General features: G+C 35.8%; 1 protein-coding gene across 3 annotated transcripts in view; it reads right to left on the bottom strand.

Moving 5' to 3' along the window:
• The window catches only part of LOC127634149 (calcium/calmodulin-dependent protein kinase kinase 1-like), a 135,485-nt gene that overhangs the window by 80,482 nt on the left and 38,787 nt on the right, over window positions 1–16,216 (bottom strand). Inside the window, exon 1 of one of the 3 annotated variants that reach the window (XM_052113560.1) lies at window positions 1,349–1,475. The exons of the other annotated variants lie outside the window; for them this stretch is intronic. The gene's annotated coding sequence lies outside the window, so the exon portion shown is untranslated. Of the gene's footprint in view, window positions 1–1,348; window positions 1,476–16,216 lie in introns of those variants that run through there. 3 annotated transcript variants of the gene reach the window in all.

Raw genomic sequence — 16,216 nt, 5'->3', positions numbered from 1 at the left:
TGTGTGTGTATATGTATATATATATATATATATATATATATATATATATATATATATATATATATATATATATATATATATATTATATTTATTTTATTTTATTTATTTTTCCCATCAAACTAAGAATGTATTAGGCAACTACTTAGTCCATTTAACATTTACATTTATGCATTTGGCAGACAGTGCAATTATTACAGGGACAATCCCCCCGGAGCAACCTGGAGTTAAGTGCGTTGCTCAAGGACACAATGGTGGTGGCTGTGGGATTTGAACCAGCAACCTTCTGATTACCAGTTATGTGCTTTAGCCCACTAGACCATCACCACTGTTCATCCATCAGTTATTTTCACCAATTCCAGAGCAACACGTGGAAAGGCTAGTTTCTAAGAACCACTAGACAAACAGTGTTAAGAATTAACACACTATAGCTGGTATAGTATCATAAAATAAGATTATGGTATCATAAAAACCCTATACTCTACACATCATATTCAGATCCAATATCACATTCAGATTTACAATTTTTATAAATATTCCAGCACACAGTCTTTTATAAATCTATTTGATAGTCTTGCAGTACAACATAAAGCACTTTCTTAACCTATACAAGTTCCATATTTAACAGAGCAATAAAAACAGAACTAGTGCTTGGTACATTAGTGTAATTAAAGCAAAAATTAAGTGTGACAAATGAAAGTGTATCAGCTGAGGTCAGGGGTCAAACTGGATTAAACGGTTGAGAATCAATATCAGGACCTGGGTTAATTTAAAACTAAAAGATAAATAGGCAGTATGGACCCATTAAGACAAAAGCATTTTATTCTACACACACTAACTTGCATGTAAACTCGCAAAACTCCCTCTGAGACTTTCAAACCTATTAAAGAGGACATTCAAGTTTTTGCTACATTCAGAAACAGTGTGTCTGTTCACATTGTATTATTGCTCAAATCTCAAACTATACTTTTATCCTCTGTAGAACATATTTTTTCAAGTGAAAGAGTGCTTGTGTTGTCAGGTTTGAGTGTGTAAGGTGGTAATCCGGGTCACTTTAATTGAATAACACAGATTATGTTGTCTCGATCGGGCTTGCCACTGCAGCTAACTCTATAGCACCGCTGTTATCAAGAGTGGACACAAAAATAAACAGTCATTGTGCAAGGGACAGACTGTAAAAAAAAAAAAAAAAAATCAAAAGACAAGCAAGATACTTGTTAGAGAACAAAAATAGAAGCAGGGTACATCCCAGCCAAATCCTAAAATAACCTCTATCTGCCCTGCTAACCCCCAGCTAGTGAATTTAGGATTAGCGGAGGGAGTGTAGAAATGCCATGTTTCATTTACTCACATAGACGGACGATTCACTGGGTGGTTGGCTTTTCAGAGGCATGATCCGATGCTGTGTGAGTGAAGGAGGGGACCCAGATGAAGAGTAATCCAGGCATAGCCATCGTTCCTGCTATGGAACATCCAGGGTGTTCCCCTCCCTGTACTAGGACTCCACTAAGACCTCCAGGGCCGCCCTATTCACAGGTCACTACCTGCCCTGTCCAGGTATAGGCCTTACAATGTGGGTGGGGCATGAAAGGAGCTCCAGTGCAGTGGTTCTCAACAGTTTTTTGTTTTTTTTCAGGACCCAGATTTTACATTGGATATCATGTGACCAACAAAAAAGCCCCACAAAATTGTACAAAGGTTAACAAAAAATGTATTACATTAATATAACCAAAAATTGCTTAAGCCCACAATATGCTAAATTAGCCTACTAACATGATTTACTCTATGTAGACTAAATGGGAAAATTGAGTTTTTCATTTGACATTGTCTTGTTTTCATAGTTTATAATTTTATAGTTATAGTGTTTTTTTTTTTTTTAAACGTCTCTTGAATTTTTATGGTTTCATGCTCTTGGTGAATAATTCACAAAATTGTTGCAAGTAAACCCATATTTAATGTAGTCTTGCATAGTTTTGCAGTATTAATTTAATGTATTGTCTTTAATGTATTCTGTCCCAACAGAAATGCCCTGCAACCCACATTTGGATCATGACTCACCAGATAAGTACCACTGGTGTAGTGTATTGACTAGATTCTGTCCAGTCAAAGGTTACCCATTTTCCCATTCACTTGATTGTAATAATCAAATTATTTTAGACCTGCATAACCTGCTGACAGGATGTATTTTACAGTGTTTGAAACACACACACATACACACTGGGGGATCGGATACATCAGGGGACATCCCAAATGAAATACTCTAGAGACCTCGAGAATCCATTAGGGAGAACACAAACATGCATACACATAGCTATAATTAGCTGGTGATAATCATCATTCATAAATGATGAATGGTGGAAATTCATGCATGCTTGTCCTGAGAGAGTTTGGACCTCACCCAACTCTTACTGTGTGCCTCTAAAAACAGCCCAGAGAGGAGGAGGACATTTATTACTCAAACACACACATGCACGGCTCTTCTTGCATCATTAAAACTCATCCAAGCATCTGAAAGAAAAATTATTAAGAAAGGACACAATAAATTACCATGTCCCCTTATAGTCTTGCATTAAAAATATATAGTTTCAAAAGTGTAAGACAACTTGTGAAAAGATTATTACAAATTATTCTTCAAAATCTCAGCATAGCAATTTGAGTTAAAAGTTTAATAGAAAAATTTGCATGAATTTCTTGTCATTTGGTATGTTGCTTTAATGACAGCATGCACTCGCGCTGGCATGGACTCCACAAGTTGTGCAAAACATGATGATCCTTGTTATCCCAGCATGATTTGAGAATATTTAGGAAAAAGTACAGAATGTTACATTAATTCATTTTACATCATAATGTTACTTTGTTTTAAATGATAAAACTTGCTTTATTTCTAGGTTTGTTCTAGGTTTGAATTTCTGATGTTCTACATGTTATACTTCATATTGGTTGTGCTGCCCGTCCAGTATGGCTGATACAAAAGGACATTTTAATGAGAAGACTTATGCTCAGGGACAGAGGGACGACCACAGAGGATTAAGATGTTTCAAAGCCAGACAGTGTGGGTGGACATCGAATACAGATCTATGTTTGGACAGCTATCACTTAAGAAAGGATGAATAATTTTCCCATTAGGATAGGGTGGGTAAGGTTTAGGTAAGGCAGTAAGACGGTTGCTTTAAACGTTTTTTCTGACTTCATATAATTGAATTAATAGTGTGAGCTATTTTTGTGAGTAACGGAGGCTTGTAAAGAATTGATATGAAGCAAAAAAATAAGACCACATTTTATTCAATTACTGGCAACACCGCTGTGGGAGGCGTTTAGAGCAGCATTTATATGAAGATGCTCAAGACTACATGTAAAACATCAACTAATTTGACATTTAAATGTGTTTTGTTTTTTTAAGAGTGAATGGGCATTTAAGAGTATTTGAGAAGATTTGGGTCCTTTCGTAGATAAAATAAAATATACATTTTGAATCGCATGACATGTTCTTGGAAAGAGTCTCTATGCGAAGGTTTGTAGAGAGGTAGAGTACGCTACTTACTCAACATGCCGGTGTGTCCATGTTGACTGATCTTAACTAAGCACCTTTCTGGGCACATTTTGTTCTAAATGATTTCAGACTGGTCATTTTTTTTATTTCGTAGGTAGTGTGCAGAGGCTTTAAGTAAAGCTTAAGTACACAAATACAGCTTGTCTCCACTATATATGGAGATTTTATTTTATGACAAGTCATATGTTGTCTGAGTGAAGAAATGTGTGTGAGATAGGGCTGCACAATGAATCTAAAAACTAATTGCGATTACGATTACGGCTGCCACGATTATGTAATCATGAAAACTGATGATTACAGCGTTCAATTTAAGCCTGCTCCTGTTGCTACAATGGTTTCTATTTATAACATGTTTTTGCAGGGGTTGAGTATTCTAACCAATCACTAACATCTCCGTTGAGCAATGAAATGGCAATGCCCAATTAGAGCTCCTTAGATTAGTCCTCTGTCCTATCAGTAATGACAACTGATACTAATGTGCACATTTTAAACCGTCTGAATGCCCAGATGCTTGCTTTATGTTCTAGCTCTATTTGCGCTGCACACGAAAATGAATACTGAAGAAACATCACCTGACACTGGATAAGAAGCTGTAGAACAAGAGCGTAAAGCACTTTGTAAATATTTTGATTCATTGCATATTGCACCGCCGCTTTGAACGTAGATGTTAAATACACTGCAAATGAGCTACACGACAAAACTAAAACGATCCCGTTCTAATCAAGGCACAGACGCGGTGTAAATAATTGAATTGTTATGCTGATTAGACAGCTTTGTTTTTAAAGAGAGCATTCGTGAGAGTGCAGAACTTTGTGTGGAGCGTCATTGAGCCCACGTGGAAATGCAGGTCTCAAACAGTGTTAACCTACAGTGAGTGACCGCAATCATTGTAATGGGAGATTTTGTCGTGTTGATCGATTTCTGGTTACAATTTATTAAAAACGTAAGAACAGTTTTGTTTTGTCATGTTAATACGTTGGCCAATGTGAATTTGATTTGTACAAAATAGCAATAAAATAATTTAGCTTAACTGTGCTAAGTGTGTTTTGGAGGTGTAGCCAACATGATACAAGAAGAAAGTGGCATAAATATCATATTTCAGGAATCTTCGTCATTGTTATCGCGTTTGCTCTTATAAGACCCATTTGCCACTCAGTTGGTATTATTAGATTTAACATTTTCACGAATCGCACAAACTCTGATCGTAAATGACTGTTTTTAATTTCCAAAGTGTAACCACTGAGGCCAAAAATGATCTAACTATGATATCATAAAATAAACAAGATCACCATTGAAGATCTAACGGGGTGAATGTTCCCCTGTCTAGCCACCAAGGGGCTTAATGAATGCAGTGACTTGGTCGATTTAAATCAGCTGTTAATAAGTTTGAATATTGAATATGCCATATGATTTACTGTACGTGGACTCATAATTTAAGCATTAATTTAGCAATAATTAAGACAATGAGAGTACACGTTGTGTTCTGTCACCATTCACCTTGACGAATCAAATTAAGGGAACTGGAGTTCCTGAAGACAGGAATTGAAAAACAACTCAACAGAGTGTGTGTGTGTGTGTGTGTGTGTGTGTGTGTGTGTGTGTGTGTGTGTGTGTGTGTGTGTGTTGTGATACAGAAAGAGTTTACAAGCACTGTAGAAAGAGTAATGGGTTTTGACTGAGATAAACATTTTATTTTTGTTTTTCCAAAACCAGGGAGAAAACATGACAATGTCACTGTGAGATAACAACTTCCGATCAAATAAATATCCCCTAAACAAGTAGTTCTGGGAGTTCTGAGTCCCAAAAATGAAGTCAAACAAAAATGAAGCCCAGACAACATATGACACCGGACCTAGGCAAAAGCACCACAAATTATAAGCACAAAAACAATTACCATATACAAAAGCGGAATTCAATGTGATAATTTTTTTTATATGGATTCAGTTTTCTACAATATTGCAAAAAATGCTCTTAGATCAACATTAATTGCTTTTTGGAATCAAATTTACTTCAGTATTGTGATGCATTTCAGAGTAAAACTGGATATTCTATGGAAATGTAGGGCAAACAATATAAATTAGTTCTGAGAAAAGGTCAAACATCATGGGTTTTGTAATCCAACTTGATTTTATCTGTCAGGAATTGAATGGACCATAGGAAAAGTAGGTGTTTTATACTAGTATTGATCCTAACTGAATGTGAAGTTGATAAAACATTGTCTAAATTAATTAGTCAAATAGATAGCTTTGGATATTGGTTAACATTATACAAAAGCCTATGCTGCCTAAGTTATGTCAATGGAAAAGACATGTAATTTCAGAGTCATTTCATTTTGTTAAAGATTACTATTAGAGAAACTATTTTCTACATTGGAATAACATGCACCGATAATCGTTTAGACCAGGGGTCTGATATATAAATGTTGACATTTCCCACATACACATTGGAATTTCTGAAAAATAAACGTGCAGGAAACATGCCCACACCATTCGCAAACAGTGTCTTTACAGCGTATGCACTCTTTTACTGATGCGTGTTAATTGACAACTCCAAATGGCCAACTGAAAAGATTGATTCTAAACTCCACTTTTCATTTAATAAACCCCATTTAGAATAATAAAAGTATGGAGTTAACAACTTAAATAACTGTTATGCATGCAGCTGATATTAGGCTATATTAATTTTATGTAACTAATTAAAAATGCATTAAAATGTCAAATGTATAAAAGGTAATATTGGTAATGGGTGGTTCTGCTCCATGAGCAGAACCACCCATTACCAATATTACCTTTTTACATTTTACATTTTAATGGAAGACTTTTCCATGGTATCATATGGAGCTATGATAATCACAAGTACATCTGACTGACAAATGACAGCTTGGAAAGGCCTGGATGAATTTGGACGAATTTAGTAGTTGAACAGACCATTGCAAACACTGGTGGTCTGCTGTCTGTATAGGTCTTATCAGAAACATTGTAATGTAACAGATGCACACAAGTGCAGCACTGCACAAAACAATGCCCTGCCTACCCCATTTGCCAGTAATCCAGACGAGAAACCAATGAAAAATAGAAATGTTATGAAAAATACCATACAAAACAAAATATAAGCTTACTCGTTGCACTTTCATTTATTTAAAAAGGCTGCAATCTGATAATGCCAGAGAGTACTTTACACTACAAACTATTTTTCTTAATCACCATCTTTTTGTTTCCAGAAATGTGTTTTTTTAAGGATGAACATTTATTGGATGCCTTTTAAAAATGAAAATGAGAAGCGAAATTGGTTAGACTTATGCTTAAATAAATATATTATTAATAATAATAATAATAACAATTTCCCAATGGTGTAAGAATAAGACACTTAAATACAGTATTCTCTGTAAACAAGTCATAAAATATTAATTATATTAAAATTGGTCTGTTCAGCCATCAGTATGCATACAAGAGAAAAAAAGGAGGTCAAACAACCAGAACAAAGATCTTTTCTCTAATCTTTACACACCACAAGAGAGTAATAATGCATTTAACAAGAGCAAATATGATAAATTAAATTTAGGGTTCAGGAGATCCCTAAATAGGAAGATCACTGACAGTGCACCCATAAAATGCATATTATCTGACAACATGTGACATATGTCACTCATAGTTTTGGGTGGCCCTTGTGGATGGACCATTGTTAATCTCCAATTAGGCTGTGGCAGGGTGGAGGGCGGGGCCGGGTCGTGGTTATACACACCCGGTCCCTTATCAGGCTAATCAAGCCTCCGAGAGGGATAAAGGCCGACTGCAGAGGATTGTGCGGGAGAGAGAGATAGTTTACGGACATGTCCATCATGTGTGTGTTTGTAACAGAACTGACATTCTGAACAGCACTGATGAGGGAAAGAGAAAACATGCCCTTTACAGCATCAATTAAAGTCTTTTTACATCTACTCATCAACATCCTTACTAACATTTATCACAGTAAACTTTAATACAACTACCACAGCTGTAATAAAAAAATCTATTAAAGTTACGTTTTTAAATGTGTTGAGGCTAATCATTTTTCATGTTAAATAAACAGTATATTTGTTAAGAAAGACTACCAAAAAAACAAGCGGCGGAGCCACTGCCGTCCACCAAGGGATGGAGGAACCACTGCAGTTCATCAGGAAGTGGAGGAGCTGTTGCCATCACCCAGGGGACGGAGGACTCGCGGCCATCTGCCGGGAGGCGGTGGGACTGCTGCCATCTGCCGGGAAGCAGAGGACGCTGCAGACCACCAGAGGAGGTGTGGCTGTTGTCCGCCAGGGGGGCGGAATGGCAGAGGACCAGGCGACAGCATGTACAGGGACCAGTTCACAAATCGGATTGAACTCCCAGTCACAACAGTTCTCGAGTCAACAGTACACTGAACTGAGAATCAAATCTTTCTGAAGTGTTTGGCATACTAAGAACTGATGAGCTGCTTATACATGTGTAATTAAGGGGCAAAATGTATGTTTTTGGTGTATTTTGTTGAACAGCAGAAAGTATAACAAATAAAACATGCTGTAAAATGTGTATGACATTTACCATTTTATCAACGTATGAAGATGATCCGGTCCCAGCAGAACTCGAGTCAACAGTACACTGATCCGGGGACAGCAGCTTTCGTGTCAAAACAGTACATCCATCAAGGGACAGCAGAACTGATGATCAGTGAGCTGCTGATGAGCATGCGTGAACCGAGGACTTGAATAAGGGGGCGAAACTTTTCAGTTGAAAGACGCAAAGGAATTTGACTATTGAGTATTGTGCATGAAGATTATATCTGAAGTTGTTATGATACATATGGCTTGATTGAATGTGCTTGAGCGTGTATTCAAAATATTAGCATTATGTACAGTGACGCCATTACGCGATGACATAAAAGAACTGGTGAATCCTTTTTTTTTTTTTTTTTTTACCGGTTCATTGAAACGAACCATCCTAAAGAACAGGTTCAAGGAAAAGAATCAGACTTCCCATCACTAGACCAAAATGTAACTTCTTTTTCATTGTACATCTTGCCATTGCAGTCTCAAGGCACCATCGTGGTTTCAAGCTAGATTACACTTCCTAGTGCTTGACGCATGCGCAGAGCGTTAGATGGCGCTATAGGAAGTGTAATCAAGCTTGAAATGTTGATCACCAAGGAGACTGCTGATGTCAAGATTTCTGTGAGAATGAGAAACATAATGTATTATATAGTTAACACAAAGTTTTTGCTATTCAACCAAAATCCAAATGAGGTAAGAAAATGATTGCGAAAAGCACCAAAGTCCAATGCAAATAAAGGAGAAACAAGTGAGTCAAAGATATATCACTGCTTAGAACTACAATACACTGTTACCTATTACCGTGTTGCCAGGTCCCTGCTTAAAAAAATGTGTGCCTCATTTTATGACAATTTAACTTGTAAAGGGATAATTTACCAAAAACTGAAAATTCTGTCATCAAAATTCTTACCCTCACATTGTTGCGAACCTGTATGACTTTTTTCTTCCAAGAAACATAAAAAGAGATATTAAGCAGAATTATAGTTTCAGCTACCACTCACTTACATTGTAATTAAAAAAAGATGCAGTGAAAATGAATTGTGATATAAACTAACATGCCTAACATCTCTTTTTGTGTGCCCAGAAGAAATAAAGTCATTCAACATGAGGGTGACAAATTGGGTTCATTTTTGAGTGAATAATCCCTTTAAACTAATAATATATTTTGACATATACATTTTACAAATGTATACTAGCTGGTGAAAGAACATAAGAATGTGAGGTAACTCAGGTATGATCAAAGAAAATTCAGAGAATTAAATTAGTTCTCTAAGATGGCCAGCTCATGCAATCCTACATCCAGTGGAAGTACATCCACTTCAATAGAACTCATCCACTGATGATGTTAATAATTCACAGAGTCTATCACCCCTTGCATTTTCTAACCACTTTTGTACAACTCACTGATACTGATACCTGACAACATAAAAGGAGTAGGGCCCAAACAGGGCATTCAATATTTTGGTATTTTATTTCCAGCAAATTTGTGTGATTTAGTAAGAGTTAATTGTGACACCTTAATAAAAATGTTTTCGAGTGATGTGGACTGGTGGTCCTCATTACATTTATCGATGATTTGGAAGATTAATGTTATTAAAATGAATTGTATTCCAAAATTCAAATACCTGCAACAGTCACTCCCTATAGATGTCCCCCACTTTTATTGCAAGCAATTTGATAGCATATTGAAGTCCTTCATTTGAAATTGGAAACATCCCATATTACATTTCAGTAAGCTGCATAGGCCGATTGATAAAGGTGGACTAGTCCTACCCAAGATTTTGTTTTATTATTATTATGCATTCGGTCTAGGGATACACCGAACCGATACCTGGATCGGTATTGGCTCCGATACTGAAGCTTTTAGACAGATCGGGTATCAGTCCGACAAGCCCGATCCAAATCCGATACAGTGTGTTAGTCATGTTTGTTACTATCAAGCTCAAAAAATGACATAAAAGAACCATTAAAACACAATTAAAATAGTTAATATGACTTTTCGTGAAAGTAAATATATAAAATGCACACGCAGCTCCAACGCATCAGTGAATGGTGCTGCTCCGTTTATACGCACACTTGCGGCTATTTTTAGCTCATAAGTTACATCTCCGATGTAGATGCTCAAAAGTTCGGTTCACTTATAATATGCATTTAGAATGGCACTGGAGGTACACTACCTGAATTTGAATAAGCCAATTAAAACAGACACACTAACAAGGAGAGTTAAGAATGGAGATTTAAGAATGTCAAAATAAAAGTGTGAGGGTTTAAAAGTTAAAGGTGCATGATTGGGATATATTACTATATATTACTATTATAATATATTATTATTATCATTTATTTACAATAATATTTAAGTTGAATGGGTTCCAAAAAAATAACTGTCTGAATGAAAAGTGAGCTAATATCTTACAACTAAATTGAACAAAAAAAGAAATCTTTTTTTTTTTTATCTTTAAAGTCCACAAGTTGAAAAATAAAGTTTTTCTTAATAAGCTATACATTTATATTGAAATAATGTGTAGTTAGAGGTTTGTGTTCCTTTACTTATTAAAGAGTACACCCAATTAGTTCCTTTACATTTACATCTATTCATTTGGCAGACGCTTTTATCCAAAGCGACTTACAAAAGAGGAAAACACAAGCGAATCATCTTAAGGAGACATTTGTATGAAAAAGTGCCCTACTACAAAGTTTTCAGAGAATCCACAGTCACTTCCAGGACAGCGGCGACAAGCGGCGCATATGGCAGGGCATCCAGGCCATCACCAATTACTGGATGCCTCCCTTCCAGATGCGCTGAACGACTTCTATGCTAGGTTTGAAGCACAGAACGACGTGGTGGTGAGGAAGACCACCCCTCCTCCCAACAACCAGGAGCTCTGTCTTACCACAGCTGATGTGAGGAAAACTCTACGTAGAGTCAACCCACGGAAGGCTGCTGGACCAGACAACATTCCTGGCAGAGTGCTCAGAGTATGTGCAGACCAGCTGGCAGATGTTCAACATCTCTCATTTTGCCCAGACTCTGTATTTTGGCCGATGGGGCACTCATTGACATTGAGAATAGGCATATATATATATATATATATATATATGTTTTGTAGGAATCAATAAAATTTTTTAATTACAAATAAAAGGAGTAGGAATAGACTTTTCCACAGCTTTGTTACACAGTACGTCTCCTTGTAGATGCATCTGAAGGTGCCACTGATGCCTTTCAGGTCCATTTGAGTCAGATAAAATGTATTTGATCTGTACAATTTTCTTCTTATACTCAAGTGGGTTAGAGTCCCCGTCTAAGTATTCCCACTGTGGCCACCTCAACACTCATACTGTAGATAATCAGGTCGCTGCTTTATGCTGACACACAATACAATGTAACATTTTCTTAAAGGTGATGTGTGTAATATTATTATTTTTTGGTTAAAATACTTTCGCTTATCCCAGTTTAAAATGCAGAGGCAAGTATTAGTAAGCCATTCGTAGTTTGTTTCCCCCGAAAAGTGTATACTGTGGTGCGCGCAAAACATTGCTTTTTCATGTTTGAGAATCCTGACCAGGTCGACATAACTACACTGGCTCAACAAGTGGTGTGAGTTTGGGATGGGATTATCTGTTTGTCTGACCAATTGCAGCTGGGGGAAAACCTGTGCGATACCAGTCTTCATTTTGCTTCATTGTTGACACAAGTGCCGCAGAAATAACACACTTCAACTTTAATACGTGAATAAAATGAGTGAAACTGTCAGTTCATAATTTATAAATGGATCCATTTTCCTAATATATTCCATCTAAGCCAATCTCCATCTTGCAGTCAATAAACTGAAAAATATATTTTTGTTTTTAAGCCCATGGCATCAAAAACACCACCTGTGCATTCTTAGCTTGCCTGCCTTCACATCTGTAGATATATATGATCTATGATCTAGGTCATAGTTCAGTGTCATAGGTTGAAGTAGGATTTTGATGTTTTCCTCAATACAGCAATTGCTCAAAGCTTCCCTCAAAATGTGTTTACCCATCTACTGAGGGAAGAATTAGTCTCTAGACTGAGTACTTAGGGGGTTGTTTATTTCCAAACCTTGTCCTCCAGAGATGTGATTAATTGGTTAGTGAAAACATATCCCTCTCCAGAACTCCTGCATAGAAGTCCAGTCTGAGTACACACCGACACAACTATGGAAGTAAATTCATGACTAAAGTCTTTGAAGCATAAAATCATATTGAATTGCTCGAATTGAAAAAATAATTGCATTGTATTATCAAAGCTTGCATTTAAATGCATTGCATTTACAGCACTTGCATTTTGGGAGGCTGAAATTTAACATTGTTGTATTTTTAAGCATTGAATATTTCATTTGGAAACATTTCACAACTTATTTAATAATTAAAACTTCAACCATAAATATTACCTTCCAAAGTTCATTTCCAAAATATTCAGTTAAATTGAAAATACAATATCGATTTTTTTGACAGGTAAAATTCAGCTCATTCTATTTCGCTTAAAATTCCCTTCCTCAAATTCAGTGATTCAAATTCGGTTAGAAATTCAACCTTCCACATCCAGGAACTGCAGGAAAAGCAGCAGAGTACCGATGCACAATCTCCACCTGATGCTTTTCAACAGAGTATTGAAATTTAAAATATGTCCTAATAGGCAAGTTTTAGTTAAATTTAAATGTTGTTTTGGCTAAAGCAGGTATTTAAATTGTATGCTGTATGATACAAATATGACATGTAATATGACATAAAAATAATATGAATGTTTAGATTATATTTTAACTAGTGTTTCTGCTGCCACATTATCATCAACAAAGCTTGTGCTTGCAAATATGTGTTCGGGTGTAAATGTGTCAAATGTGATGTAAATATGCCCATATTAGAAAATCAGCATATTATATTGATTTCTGATGGATCATGTAACAATGAAGACTGCAGTAATGATGCTGAAAATTCAGCTTTGATGACAAATTGCATTTTACAATATATTCAAATAGAAAACTTTTCTTTTAAATTGTAAAAAGAGTTCACAATATCACTGTTATTACTGTATTTTGGATCAAATAAATGCAGCCTTGGTGAGCAGAAGAGACTTCTTTTAAACGTTAATGTAGGTCTAAAATTAGGTAAAGTCTTATGTAAATAAAATGAATAGTCAGATTATTTCTTTTAACTTAAAACTTGATTTTGATAATTAAGTCTCCTCACATTCATTCTCTTTCTGTCACATTCCTCAGTGATAGGCCCAGGGGAGGGTCTTTGTCTCCTCAGGTGTGAATTACATCAATATTCATGATAATTCACGCCTCCTCGCATATGACCTTTCTAATACTAAAAGTGTCTTACAAAAGTTCAACGACTAAATTTTTTTGTATGAATGAGTGATCAGGATGGTTTTCACATCATTTTGTAGCAAAAACTCTAGGCTACAAGATCCAGTTCTCAAAAGTCTTGTGGACAAAAATTTAGTATGTGTTATATGGCCTTATTTAAATGACTTAAAACATTTTTTTTTTCAAAAACCATGCATAAAGTTTATTTTCTAAAAAATACAAACATATACACACATGTTGCTCACATATTATTGTAGCCCAGTTTGTGCTGAATATAGTGTTATCAGACTTTAGCCATTAATGTTTTTAAGCAAGCTGAAAATAGGCTGAAAAAGCACAAATGTCAAGGCATGTCAAAACTTCTCCACGGCCCAAAACACCCTCAGACACCAGAGGGTTAAGATGATCATAAAATTTAAAGTTGTAAAGTTGTAATTTGTTATTACTGTTCTTACTGACATGGTCTGGAACTTCATTAAAAATAAAGTTCATCCACTATTTCCTAATGTTGGGATCAGAAGGAAGGCAATGCAAAGACTGTGTTTTTCCACAACTTGGCAATGCACAGCATCTTGTTGTCTTCTGAGCCATCTTTATCGTTTGGTTTCTGCGTAGACCTGTGTTGCCTCTCTCATTATTTACCTACTACATGCGTGGGGCTGAACAGACACTGATGTAGAAGCAGGCGTTGATCTTTTTCTGTGGAGGCAGTGTTTATCCACACTATTTCATAATAAAGTGGCACATTCCCCATCCTGTCTTTTTGGCAGATTGTCTTCAATATAAGCTGTTTTTATACTAATGAGAAAGTTTTGAGTTCTGAAACTTACAGGATGTTTTTATAGTACAATGATCTCTTATATGTCAAAAGTTCTCAGTTCATGACCCCTTTAAAGAGTATTGGCAGGGCACTTCTCCTTGAGGTAAGGTAAAACAGATCCCGAACGACTTTGGATAACGAAATTTGTGTTTAATTACATTGGTTTTATTAAATACAAATATGTGTATGTATGTGATTTGGTGCAATGGAGTTCTTGTTCGTTGTAAATATGGCAATGGCCGCCCCTGAAACTGCGACACATATACAGTACCTATACTGTTCTTTGCATGCCATTTCTTTGTAAACCCATCGCAAAATGCAAGCACTGTAAATGCAAGCACCGATAATAAAATGCATTTATTTTTTGATTAGAGCAATTCAACATGCTTTTTTTGCTTCAAAGATTTAAGTCATGAATTTACTTCCATAGACAAACAAGGCAATTTATTTTTGACTGTGTAAATTTAATCTGAATTCTAATATAAAAGTAATCTTAATAGATTTTAGAACCGAAGACTAAAGTAATGAAGTTTTCCTTTTTCGTTAGGTCATCACATTAGCAGGAGAATGTTCTTCTGGGTACCAGCTCCCAAAAAGGGGCTTGAGTCTCCATTGTATGAGACAACAATATGGAAAACTTTACAACCACATGAATTTCTTATATTCTTTAAGCGTTGATTTTGGTGCAGATCAGATGTACATTATTCATTGTATTTATGGGGATTAATTTGATAAATAACCTAAAATAAATATTGCAGAATCTTAGATATTTCTTTTTCATTTTATATTATCACATTTGACAGATTTTCACACTAAACAAAGAAAATGGTACACGGGCAAGGGCCATCTGCTCCATCTCACCTGTCACAGAACACAACGACAACAAAAACAACAGTCCCAAAATCTGTAGATCGGTCTGTCTCAATCAGCTAATCAGCCATGTATGAGCAGTGTAACATGAAACAAATGCTTTCTAAATCAGTGTAGATAATTTAAAAGATCACTGCTGTAGTGCTCTCTTACTATCACTGTGTGTGACATCCTTGATAAATCAATATCATATGAAATAAGTGCAATAACATACAACAAAACACTAATAACTATCAGAAATCAGATAATTACAAAAACTCATTAAATGCAAGATAACTTCAAATCATCATATCAAAATGTAAAAAGACATATACACAAAGCATACACATTGAATAAGCCACCTGATAGCCAGTAAAAGCATGCAAAAAAGTTTTTTTTAACTGGCATGTGGTTAAGAAAAGCAGGTTAAATTTCAAAAATTTTAAAACATGATTTTTGAGCAAGCCATATGATGTTCAAGAACCATGAACCAACATGCTTCAGTTACTATGGAATGATTTTCCAGACATTATTCAAAAGGAATTGCAAATTGTATTTGCAATTGCGTTTTCAATTTGTGGACGCATAAAATGTGACATAATCCAAACGCAATTGCAAATCGCGCATTACCGTTTGCATTTTCGTTTAAGCGAACGCACAGTGACTGCCAGATTTCAAATGGAAAAGCAAAGTCCGTTTGCAACTGTGTTTCCCATATATTACGAGTTTTGGCCCTGTCATATTTAAATAGCAATTTCAATTACCACGTCTGCTTTTTCACTTTCTCAGCATCGCGTATGTAGCCAGCCAAAACTCAAATAGAATACTAATTCCCTTAGTATTTCCATTGATGCCTTACACGGAAACCTGTCAATCAGGGTCAAGGGTGGGATTATGCTATGGGGCGTGTTTGTCTTGGGAAGTGACGTCACTCACAGTCGACGGTCAAGAGTCATTATATAAACAAGCATTAAAAGTAATGGACCAGAAATCTGTAAGATGGCATCACTGCATCATTTTAAGGAAGCATAATATCTTGAGTTTTGACAGTTTTGTAAATTTTTCTTTTTTAAAACTAATTTTTAAGTGTGTGAACAACG

The sequence above is a fragment of the Xyrauchen texanus genome, chromosome 4 (genome assembly GCF_025860055.1).
Source record: "Xyrauchen texanus isolate HMW12.3.18 chromosome 4, RBS_HiC_50CHRs, whole genome shotgun sequence".
Lineage (NCBI taxonomy): Eukaryota > Metazoa > Chordata > Actinopteri > Cypriniformes > Catostomidae > Xyrauchen > Xyrauchen texanus.
The sequence above is the reverse complement of the archived record's forward strand: the minus strand, read 5'-3'. Positions and strand labels throughout refer to the sequence as shown.